Here is a 9,440-nt window from a genome sequence, read left to right as displayed (position 1 = left end):
ACAGTAGATTATTAAACAGATTGTCAATATTTAAAAATATAGGAAGTCATCCCTAGATTGTAAAATACATTCAATAGGAATAATTAAAATGAAGGTAAATATATTTGATTATTTTAAAATATTTTCTATATCAAGGGATGTCAACTGGACATGTATGATTGATTTCAAAGATATTATAATTTTTAAAATTAAGGTACATTAGTTAAGGGATAGTAAACTAGGTACACTCATAATTAATTGAAATGTATTGTTGGTACATGAGAGTAACATTATGATACCTCAATATCTGAGAACAGGATTTCTCACTTAATGTAAAAATATGAGAGAAATAAAAGCAGCATGTAATGGTTAAGATTTTCCATTTGTAGAATCATTCAAAATTTAACTCATAATCCTTAAACTAATTATCCCAGAGTATCAGTGTATTAGTGATCTACTTTGTGTAACAAATTACCTCAACATTTAGGGCCTTAAAACAACAAACATTTATTATCTCACAATTTCTGTGGGTCAGGAACCTGGACATGGCTTAGCTTGATGTCTCTACCTCAAGGTCTCACATGAGACTGTAGTTAGGATGTTGGCTACGGCTGTGGTCTCATGTAAACACATGATTAGAGGAAGAACTGCTTCCAAACTCAGTCACATAACTTTGGCAGGCCTCAGTTTGGTCAGAGATCAGTTCACTGTCATGTGGGCCTCTCCGTAGGGTTACTCACAACATGGCAGTTTGCTTCCCCTAGAATGAGAGAAAGAGCAGGGATGAAAGCTGCAGTCCTTTTGTAACCGAAACTTGGAAATGATACCCAGCTATATCTATTCCACTCTTTTTGCTAGAAGCAAGTTACTTAATCCAGCCCACACTCAAGAGGTAGGGGATTCATAAGAGCACAAGGACAAAAATAGCAAGAGGTAGGAATCATTGGGGGCCAACTTGGAGGTTGCCCACTTGTCTCCGATTATTCACATCTGCCCCACAGGCAAAATGCACTCATTCCCTCTTAAGTTCCACAAAAGACTTATCCCTTTACAGCATCATCTCAAAGTCCAAGATCTCATCATATAAATTAAGTTCGAGAATGGACACACCTTTTGGGTGTAGTTCTTTAAGTATAGCTATTCCTGCACAATTCTCAATTTGTAGACCTGTAAAACTAAACAGACAAGCCATCTGCCCCACACACCCAACGTATAATGGTGAGACAGACATGAGATAAGTGCTGCAGATAATCCTGTTAAAAAGGGGGAAAATGAGAGCCACGAAAGATTCACTGTTCTGCGGAAATTCTGAAATCCACCTGGAAAAACGTTGGAAGTTCCTTGATAATAGTCCATGGCTCTCACCTCCACCCTCTGAACTCTACCGTATGCAATTGTGGAAGCTGGATAGGCAGTATCTGAGAGGCTATTGTCTTTGTATCTGATGCTGGTGGAGCTGGAAGTCCACAGGGCAGACTGTCAGGTAAAGAAGATGGGTGCAAAATGCAGAGAGCAAGAATACATAGGAACCCACAAGCATGAGATAGAGACAACAAGGATAGACCAAAACTATGTCAGTTCTTCATTCCTCTGAGCCTGGTGATGTGAATATCCTGCTGAAGCTGGGGCTCTTTGTCATAGAGCTAAACATACACACTCAGCCCAGGAGTTGGAGAAGCTGAAGAATTGTGAGAGAATAAATGTTTGTTGTTTTTAGCCACCAAGTGTGTGGTAATTTGCTGTAGAAGCCTCTGAAAACTAATACAAAGACCAAAGGTCCCTAAAAGCCCTCTATCAAATTGTACCAGTATCTCTATTGGTCTTGCTCAGTCTTTTCTTGTTCAATATACTTTTCAATGGTTTTAATGAGGATAAGAATTAAGTTTTTGAATGATGAGAATTACTTCTCAATAATTTTAGATAATAGAAGGGAACGCAACCTCATCCACTAGCACCATCAATTTTTTGTGTACTAGGACTGTTAGCAGATATACTACTATGCTTATATCCAAATAACTTGATTGGTGTTGTCTGTTCCAGAAGAACTTCAGTCACAAATTGATGGTAATGTTCTATCCTTATGCCCAAGATTCGACTGAAAAATGCAATATGAAAAAGACATGACTTAATAAAAGGGGTAAAATTCTTCAATTTTTTTAATGGACACAAACTAAATATGAGTCATCATTGTAACTGAATTAAATAACAATGGTGGTGGTCAGGGGGTAGGGCTTAGATTTCAGTGACTGGAATGCTTACATTTTCTACCCAGAGCATCTCCTTTACAGTAATAGGGTCTTTGAGATATCAAATGAATAATCAGGAAGTCTCTTGGTGACCAGCAAATTAGAAAAGGAGAAGGATATCCTTGAAAGACATTTCATCTAGGATATTCCTGTACCATTCCTTCACCCAGATCTAATGTCTGAATAAACACTGGAAAATTCTTTTCTTTCTTTTCAAAATTCCATACTTGACTACTCCCTTATATTAATATAATTTTACTCACTTAATTGATTTTTTTCATTTTTCTTAGCTACAATGATATTCTTGTCTTGCTTCCCTGAGATTTAGTGGATAAAATGTTAAGGAAAGAGTAGGACACTAATAGCATTATGTTCTTCTGCCTCAACGTTCTTGATATTACATAGTTGAGATCCGAATTTTACGTATTATATTTGATCCTTCCTAATTTCATCCATCTTTAGGAACTGGGGTTTGGGAGGAAGAGGTGACCAATTTCAGATTCTCATGTTTTGATTTCATACAGTAAGGAAAGCAAACTCTTATTTGATCAAATTATATGCTCACTTATCTCTGGTTGCTATATTTTAAGGAGGACATTTTCAAAGTGGAATACCCAGAGGAACGCAATCAGAATTTTTAAGGACTGCAAAACCAGGCTTTATGAGGACTGATTGAAGGACTTGGGGATATTTGGCCTGAATAAGAGGAAACCTAAGAAGGCTATTATAGCTATATTTTATGTATAAGGGCTATCATGTGAAAAGGGATTTATTTTGTGCAGGTTTCATTTTCAGAACATAAGTGATAGTGAATAGAATTTTAAAAGAATCAGATTTCAGTTAAATAGAAAGCAGAACTTATTTTTAGCAATTATAGTTATCCAAAAAATCAAACATGTTATAGAGTGGTGACTTTTTTGATACTAGAGGTACTCAAGATCAGATCATTATTTACATAAGACATAAAACCAATAAATGCATTTTATAAAATATATGGACTGGCTACAGCTAAGGCAGGGATTTTTAACCTGCAATATATGATCTCTAAGAGATCTTCAGATTTTCTATAAACTACCTATAGTTAAGCAGAATTTTAAGTGTATTTCATGTGTATATTTTTCTAAAGAGAAGGCTCATAGCATTAATCAGATGCTCAAAAGAATCTCAACTCTTAAAAAGGTTAGAAATCCTTGCTGTAAGTTTCCTTACAACTCTAAAGTTCCAAGATCCTACTCAAAGTAAATAATGTGACTTTAGGTGTATGGTTCTGTGGTAATTATTTTTTCTTTGATCTTTTGTGAGTTTAGAAAAATTCTAGCTTTTTCCACCCACACTGTTGCCAATTGTTAATTTTTTTTGCCTCTGCCCAGTAAGTATTTACTGTGGCATTAATTGGTTTATTTGCTATAGAAAAGTATATGTCTCCCACTTATAATTACCCTAAGAACATAGGTTGTTAATTTTTGAGGTTATGAAGTACCTGTTGCATCATGAATATGTATTGAATGAATCCACATAATATACTCAATACCTCTGGAGCTTTGAACTTGTTAAATAAAAATGATTAATAATTGTCACAATGGGCAAAGACAGGGGAAATAGTTTTCTAAACTCTTAAATATAGCTGAGAGACTATTAAAATGGCAATTGAAATGAGTTCAAATGAATTGAAAGATCTTTTTATGAATTTATATATGGAAGAAAATGTGTCTCTGAGGGCAAAATTGTTCCCTGCAGTACCCAATATCAAGAACTTGAGCACACTTTGTCCTTCCTTATAATTATTGCTGGGATTTGAAGGGCTCTGTTTTCTGTTAGCCACTGGAGAAATCAGATGAAAATGACCTTTAAATAAATAATTATAAACTGGGTTTCATTGCAATCTTCAATCACCTCTCTCCTTTTGAATACACTTTTAATATGTTTTTCTGATTATTTTGAAGAGTAGATTTTGAATAAATTTGGCCTTTGAAGTACATTAGAAAGATTTCTATCTAGATTTCTCAAATCTGTAAAAGAGAGAGGAATATAAACTGAAGCAGCAGCTTAAGTACATCTGGAATAACCAAGAAAGAAACACATTAAAGTTAATTAGGGCAAAAAAAACCAGCTTTTATCTTATATGGATGAAAAATGATTCTAAATTATAACTTTTCTTTAGCTAAATTGGCCGAATGCATATCCAGGGAGATGTAGTTTTTCAGCCTGAGATTTCTAGACCACTCAGCTAGTTATCTTACTTCCATCAAGATAGGCAGGTATACTGGGACTTACAGCTAACTGTGGGTTGTCATTTCTTTCCTCTTTCATCAAAAATGAGAACATCTGTAATCATCACAGCAGGAGCCTGGCCTGTGCCTTTTGGATGGTGTCCAGCAAAGACCTCTGTTAAGCTAAGTTTGGATAGCCCCACATGAGGAGAATGCGTAATTATGGAGGAATGGCTGAGAGGAAGAACATTCTGAGTTTGTAAAACAAAAATAGCTCATGCTGTAAAATAAACTAGAATGTTCAATATGAAATGTGGCAGGGAAATGAGATATACTTAACGGTAAATTTAAGGGTGTATTTTATAAGAAACAAATTTAAGAATTTCAGAAAGAAATTATCATGATAATTTTCATTGTTATTACATAAAAATGTACTAAGTAAGAATATACTCCAGTCTAAGTTGTGGTTTAGTAGCTAGACAGAGGAAAATGGTTTTTTAGAGGAGAGGGAAGGATGTGGGGATGGGCTTAGTTCCTATTTCACAATGAAGATGAAGTGATGAACATTAAGTGACTGCATTTGTGTTTAAGAACAGATAAGATAGTGGTGTGATAGGGAATGGACCAAAAGCAAACCCAGGAAAAGAGAGATGAAGAAAGAAGCAGCAACTTATGGAAGAAAATGATAATTAAAAGATATTTAAAAAAATGGAAAAGGAACAGAGAAGAGCGAGAAGAGAAATGAGGGAGGTAGAAGACGTGTTAACAGAAAGAATGAAAAAAATCATTTTTATGCTTGGTTTGTATCTCTCCTGACACATATTTCTCATATTACCTCTGCAGTCCTAATTTCCTTATTAGGTTATCTGCAGTAGAGTTAACTATTCCTTTTGGGAGAAAACAGGCAACAATGGCTTTTTCAAGGATAGTGCCAGCTAGTCTTCCACAGTGCTCTCAAATTATAACCATAGGCTGTAATTCATATGAGAGAAAACATATATTTATTTTAAAGTTCCAACAGAGAAAACCTGCAAAGAGAAAAATATATATTGTTTAACAATAGCTATGTTCCACCATTTCCTGGAGATTTGACAGTAATGTTCCGTCTTGGAGAGTGGTTCAAATGCACAAATGGATAACCCCTAAATTACTGCCCAGATCCTTTACTCTGTGTGATTTTTCCCTAAGTCTTCAGTGTGTCTACCTGGATTCACAAAATAGATAGTTAAGACATAGTGCTTCATCCTCTGTGCTATACTCCAGATTCTGAGCTTTCACGAAGCTCTACTTTGCTCATGATAGACCATAGAGGTAATGACCTGAAGCTGAGAAAAAGATCTGAATGTCAGTCCTAGTTCTGCCTCTCATTAGCTCCATGTCCTTAGAAATTCCTTGAATCTCCCTGTAAAATGGCAAGAATAACAGCTACCTTGAGGTATTGTTTTGAAGATTAAAAAGTCAAAGAGCATACAATTAGCACAGTGCATGACACATAATGTTCAATATATATGAGCCATTGTTGTTTTTATTTTTAAAAGTACTCTGTATTCACCATATCACCTTAATAGATTGCTCCATAAGTCCTGCACTCTGGCCAGAGTTATCACATTTTCTCAAAGATAGTGATCATTTTTAACTTCTCGTAGAATTGGGGGCAGAAGACCGGGATCAGTCTGTTGTTATATCAGGAAAGATTTAGGGAAGCTTTCTAGATAATACTTTAATACTTCCAAGGATATTGGTTTCAGTTTACTTCTAAATTATTGCAGCAGGTAACAATACGAACTCAAATGGAACTTAACTCTTAAAAATGCCCACTCATATTATTATTTTCTTCAATTTTAAATAGAAAGCTTTATGGACATAATTGTAAATTCACATGCAGTTGTAAGAAATAATAAAAAGATTCCATGTACCCTTTACCCAGTTTCTCCCAATGGTAACATTTTGTAAAACTATAGTACAATATCACAAACAGGATATTGGCCTTGATACAATCTATCCATCTCATTTAGGTTTACTCAGTTTTACTTGTACTATATGTATGTATGTTTGCGTGTGTGTATTTACTCACTTTGCATATGTGTATTTGCTCATGTGTGTATTTATGTAGTTTTATACAATTTTATCACATAGGTTTTCATATCTGCCACTACAATCAAGATACTAAACAGTTACATCACCGCAAGAATTCTTCGTATTGACTTTGATAACCACAACCCATCTTCCTACTGACTATGCACCCTTACAGAAACTAATAACCTGTTCTCCACTTTGAAAATATTCTCATTATTTCATCTTCATATATTAGATTTTTTTTACAGCAAAGGAGAGACTGAGGACATATATAAGTAAAGAAAGACTCTTCTCCTTTATAAATCTGGCCAGAAGAAGGAAAGATTATGATAACCACACATTAGTAATTGTTGTCCAGGTTAGCATAAATAATATTTGACTCTGCTATACAGATATCCCTTGCTATGCAAAGGTAGAGCATTCCTATGAAAACTTGGTAAGCTGAGATGCCATAAAGCGAAGAAGCAGTAACGATTGATTTATACGGGAAAAATTTCTGAGCGTTCTCAGACCCAAAAAATAACCTGCCAAAATAAATCAAGATAAAGCCCAGACGCTCGCAGACAGTTCAAAGCTCTGGCGGCTTGATGCTGAGATGCTGAGTGTAGTTCCCGCGGAAGGAGCTTGGTGGCGCCACTCTCACTGCTCCTGGTGTCTGCTGCCTCTATACCTGCCTAGCGGCAAAAAAACCCCCACTGAATGCTGCTTTCGCTGTTGCCTTTTTTTTCTCAAAGAGAAAATCCTCTTGGAATTTCGGTTAGTGAAAACAGGTACGAATGTAGGTCTTTCGTAAATCAGGGGAAACCTATACATGTAAAATAATTGCACGGCCTCTGACACCTGGTTAGCACTCGCTAAATACTGTTTACTTCTATCATCATCATCATCATCACCTTATTATAATATTTTAAATAATAAATATGTACAATTTATACTTGCACTTCCTTGGACACATTATTATCTTTCATGCCAATGTAAGTTTGCTTTTTCTGGAGTATCTGTTTGTCGGTATTTAATGGTATAATTTTTATCCTCAAGGTCTGGTTTTTAGAAGCCCTCTCTGAACCCTGCCATATCTCACTGTAGTGGATGACATCAGGTAGAGTCCAGTTCCATTCCTCAGGATGGACACACTCGTTCTCCTTGCTGCTGAGATTGTTGGCTACTGACAGACTTCAGCTGTGTCCTTTTCAAGGCTTTGCCCTCTGCTACAGTATGCTGTTTTGCCTAGGTCACACACCCATCCTTCCAGGGGCAAACTAAGTCTAATTACTGGTCAATTCAGGGGTGGGGGTGTAAGTTCTCTCTCCTTGATTTCAGCCAATTCTCAAGGACATTCCAGAGCTTCCTGTGGCACTAGCTTCAGCCTTTCTTGAGACTACATTACACCCCTTCCCTATCTTCTTTCATTCTCCCAGAGTTTACTCCCCAGTAAACTTACTGCACAAAGTAGTTTAAGAGTTTACCTTCCAAGAACCCAACATATAAAAGCCATTCTCTACCCCCCTTGAGTTTTTTTCTCTGTATTTTCAAATATTCCTGTGGAAATGTTTACAGCATTTGGATTTCATCCAAACTAATATTTCACCCCAAAGTATTAAGCCTGTCACATTTTCTTTGTCTTCAATATTTTTGCTCAGATAACATTCATTCAATCACTCAACATATATTTATTGAGAAACTACTATGTACCAAGCACTCTACAAAATCCTGGGGATATAGTAGTGAACAAAGTCAATATTGTCCATGTTTTCATGGAGCTTATTGTTCATTGGGAGAAACAGACATTTAAAAAAGTAAAATGTACGCATAACCTTGTTCTCTTTTTTGTGTTGTCTTTTCTTAGTTGGCTAGTTTGAACTATAATTCTTGTTCTTTCTTCTCTGCCAGAGGAAAGATTTTCTGTATCCAAAGGTAGAAATCAGGATTGCCCCAAGTAAAACAAGACAGTGAAGATTCACCTTACCAGAAACTGATAAAGAAATTGTATCATTAATTTGCAGACTTTGTCAGCTTAACATTTTTCATACTCGATAGCCTTAAATTTCTAACTACATCCTTGTGTAAGACCTCTCCAGAAATAAGGATGGTCCACCTGCTGTTTACACATGCCCCTTCTGCATCTCTCTTCTGTCTCCCATATCATTTTATCAATGAAATGATTGATATCAGAAACTCCCTAAACTGTGACATTGATCTGAAAGATAGAAAACCTCTCACAACTAAGCATGACATAGTCATGGTGGTTACAGTGGATTATTTGGATTCAAGAATGGAACCAGGCGGCCACCCTGTGGCCGAGTGTTTAAAGTTCCGGGTGCTCTGCTTCAGCAGCCAGGGTTCACAGGTTTGGATCTCAGGCATGGACCTGCACCACTCATCAGCCATGCTATGGAGGCATCCCACATACAAAATAGAGGAAGATTGGCACAGATATTAGCTCAGGGCTAATCTTCCTCAAGCAAAAAAAGAGCAAGATTGGCAACGGATGTCAGCTCAGGGTGAATCTTCCTCACTGGGGAAAAAAAAAAAGGAACCAGATGTAGATAAAGAGGAGGCCAATAGGGCAATTGCAAGAGGTACCAATCAATAAGGGATGCCAGAGAACAACATCCCCGATAACGTTACAAGATGGGAAACTTTGTATTTACCACTATTCTTCTCAGAGAGAATAGTGTATATGGGTCAAAGGAAAATACTTGGAAAAACTGCTTGGGATGGGATGACTCCCAGGGGATACACTCATATAACAGTGTATGGTCACAAATGTGCTTTCCTAGGAGGGCAGGTATGGTCCACTGCATGTATTTATTTTGTTGAGCAGAGTCTGCAAATGTGAGGCAGGAATGAATTTCTTTTTCTAGTAGTCTTCTTTGTCAATCCTTTCCCACATATCATTCAAGTTCTCTTCTAACAAAATGATCAATAG

Source organism: Equus przewalskii, chromosome X (genome assembly GCF_037783145.1).
Source record: "Equus przewalskii isolate Varuska chromosome X, EquPr2, whole genome shotgun sequence".
NCBI lineage: Eukaryota > Metazoa > Chordata > Mammalia > Perissodactyla > Equidae > Equus > Equus przewalskii.
The sequence above is the reverse complement of the archived record's forward strand: the minus strand, read 5'-3'. Positions refer to the sequence as shown.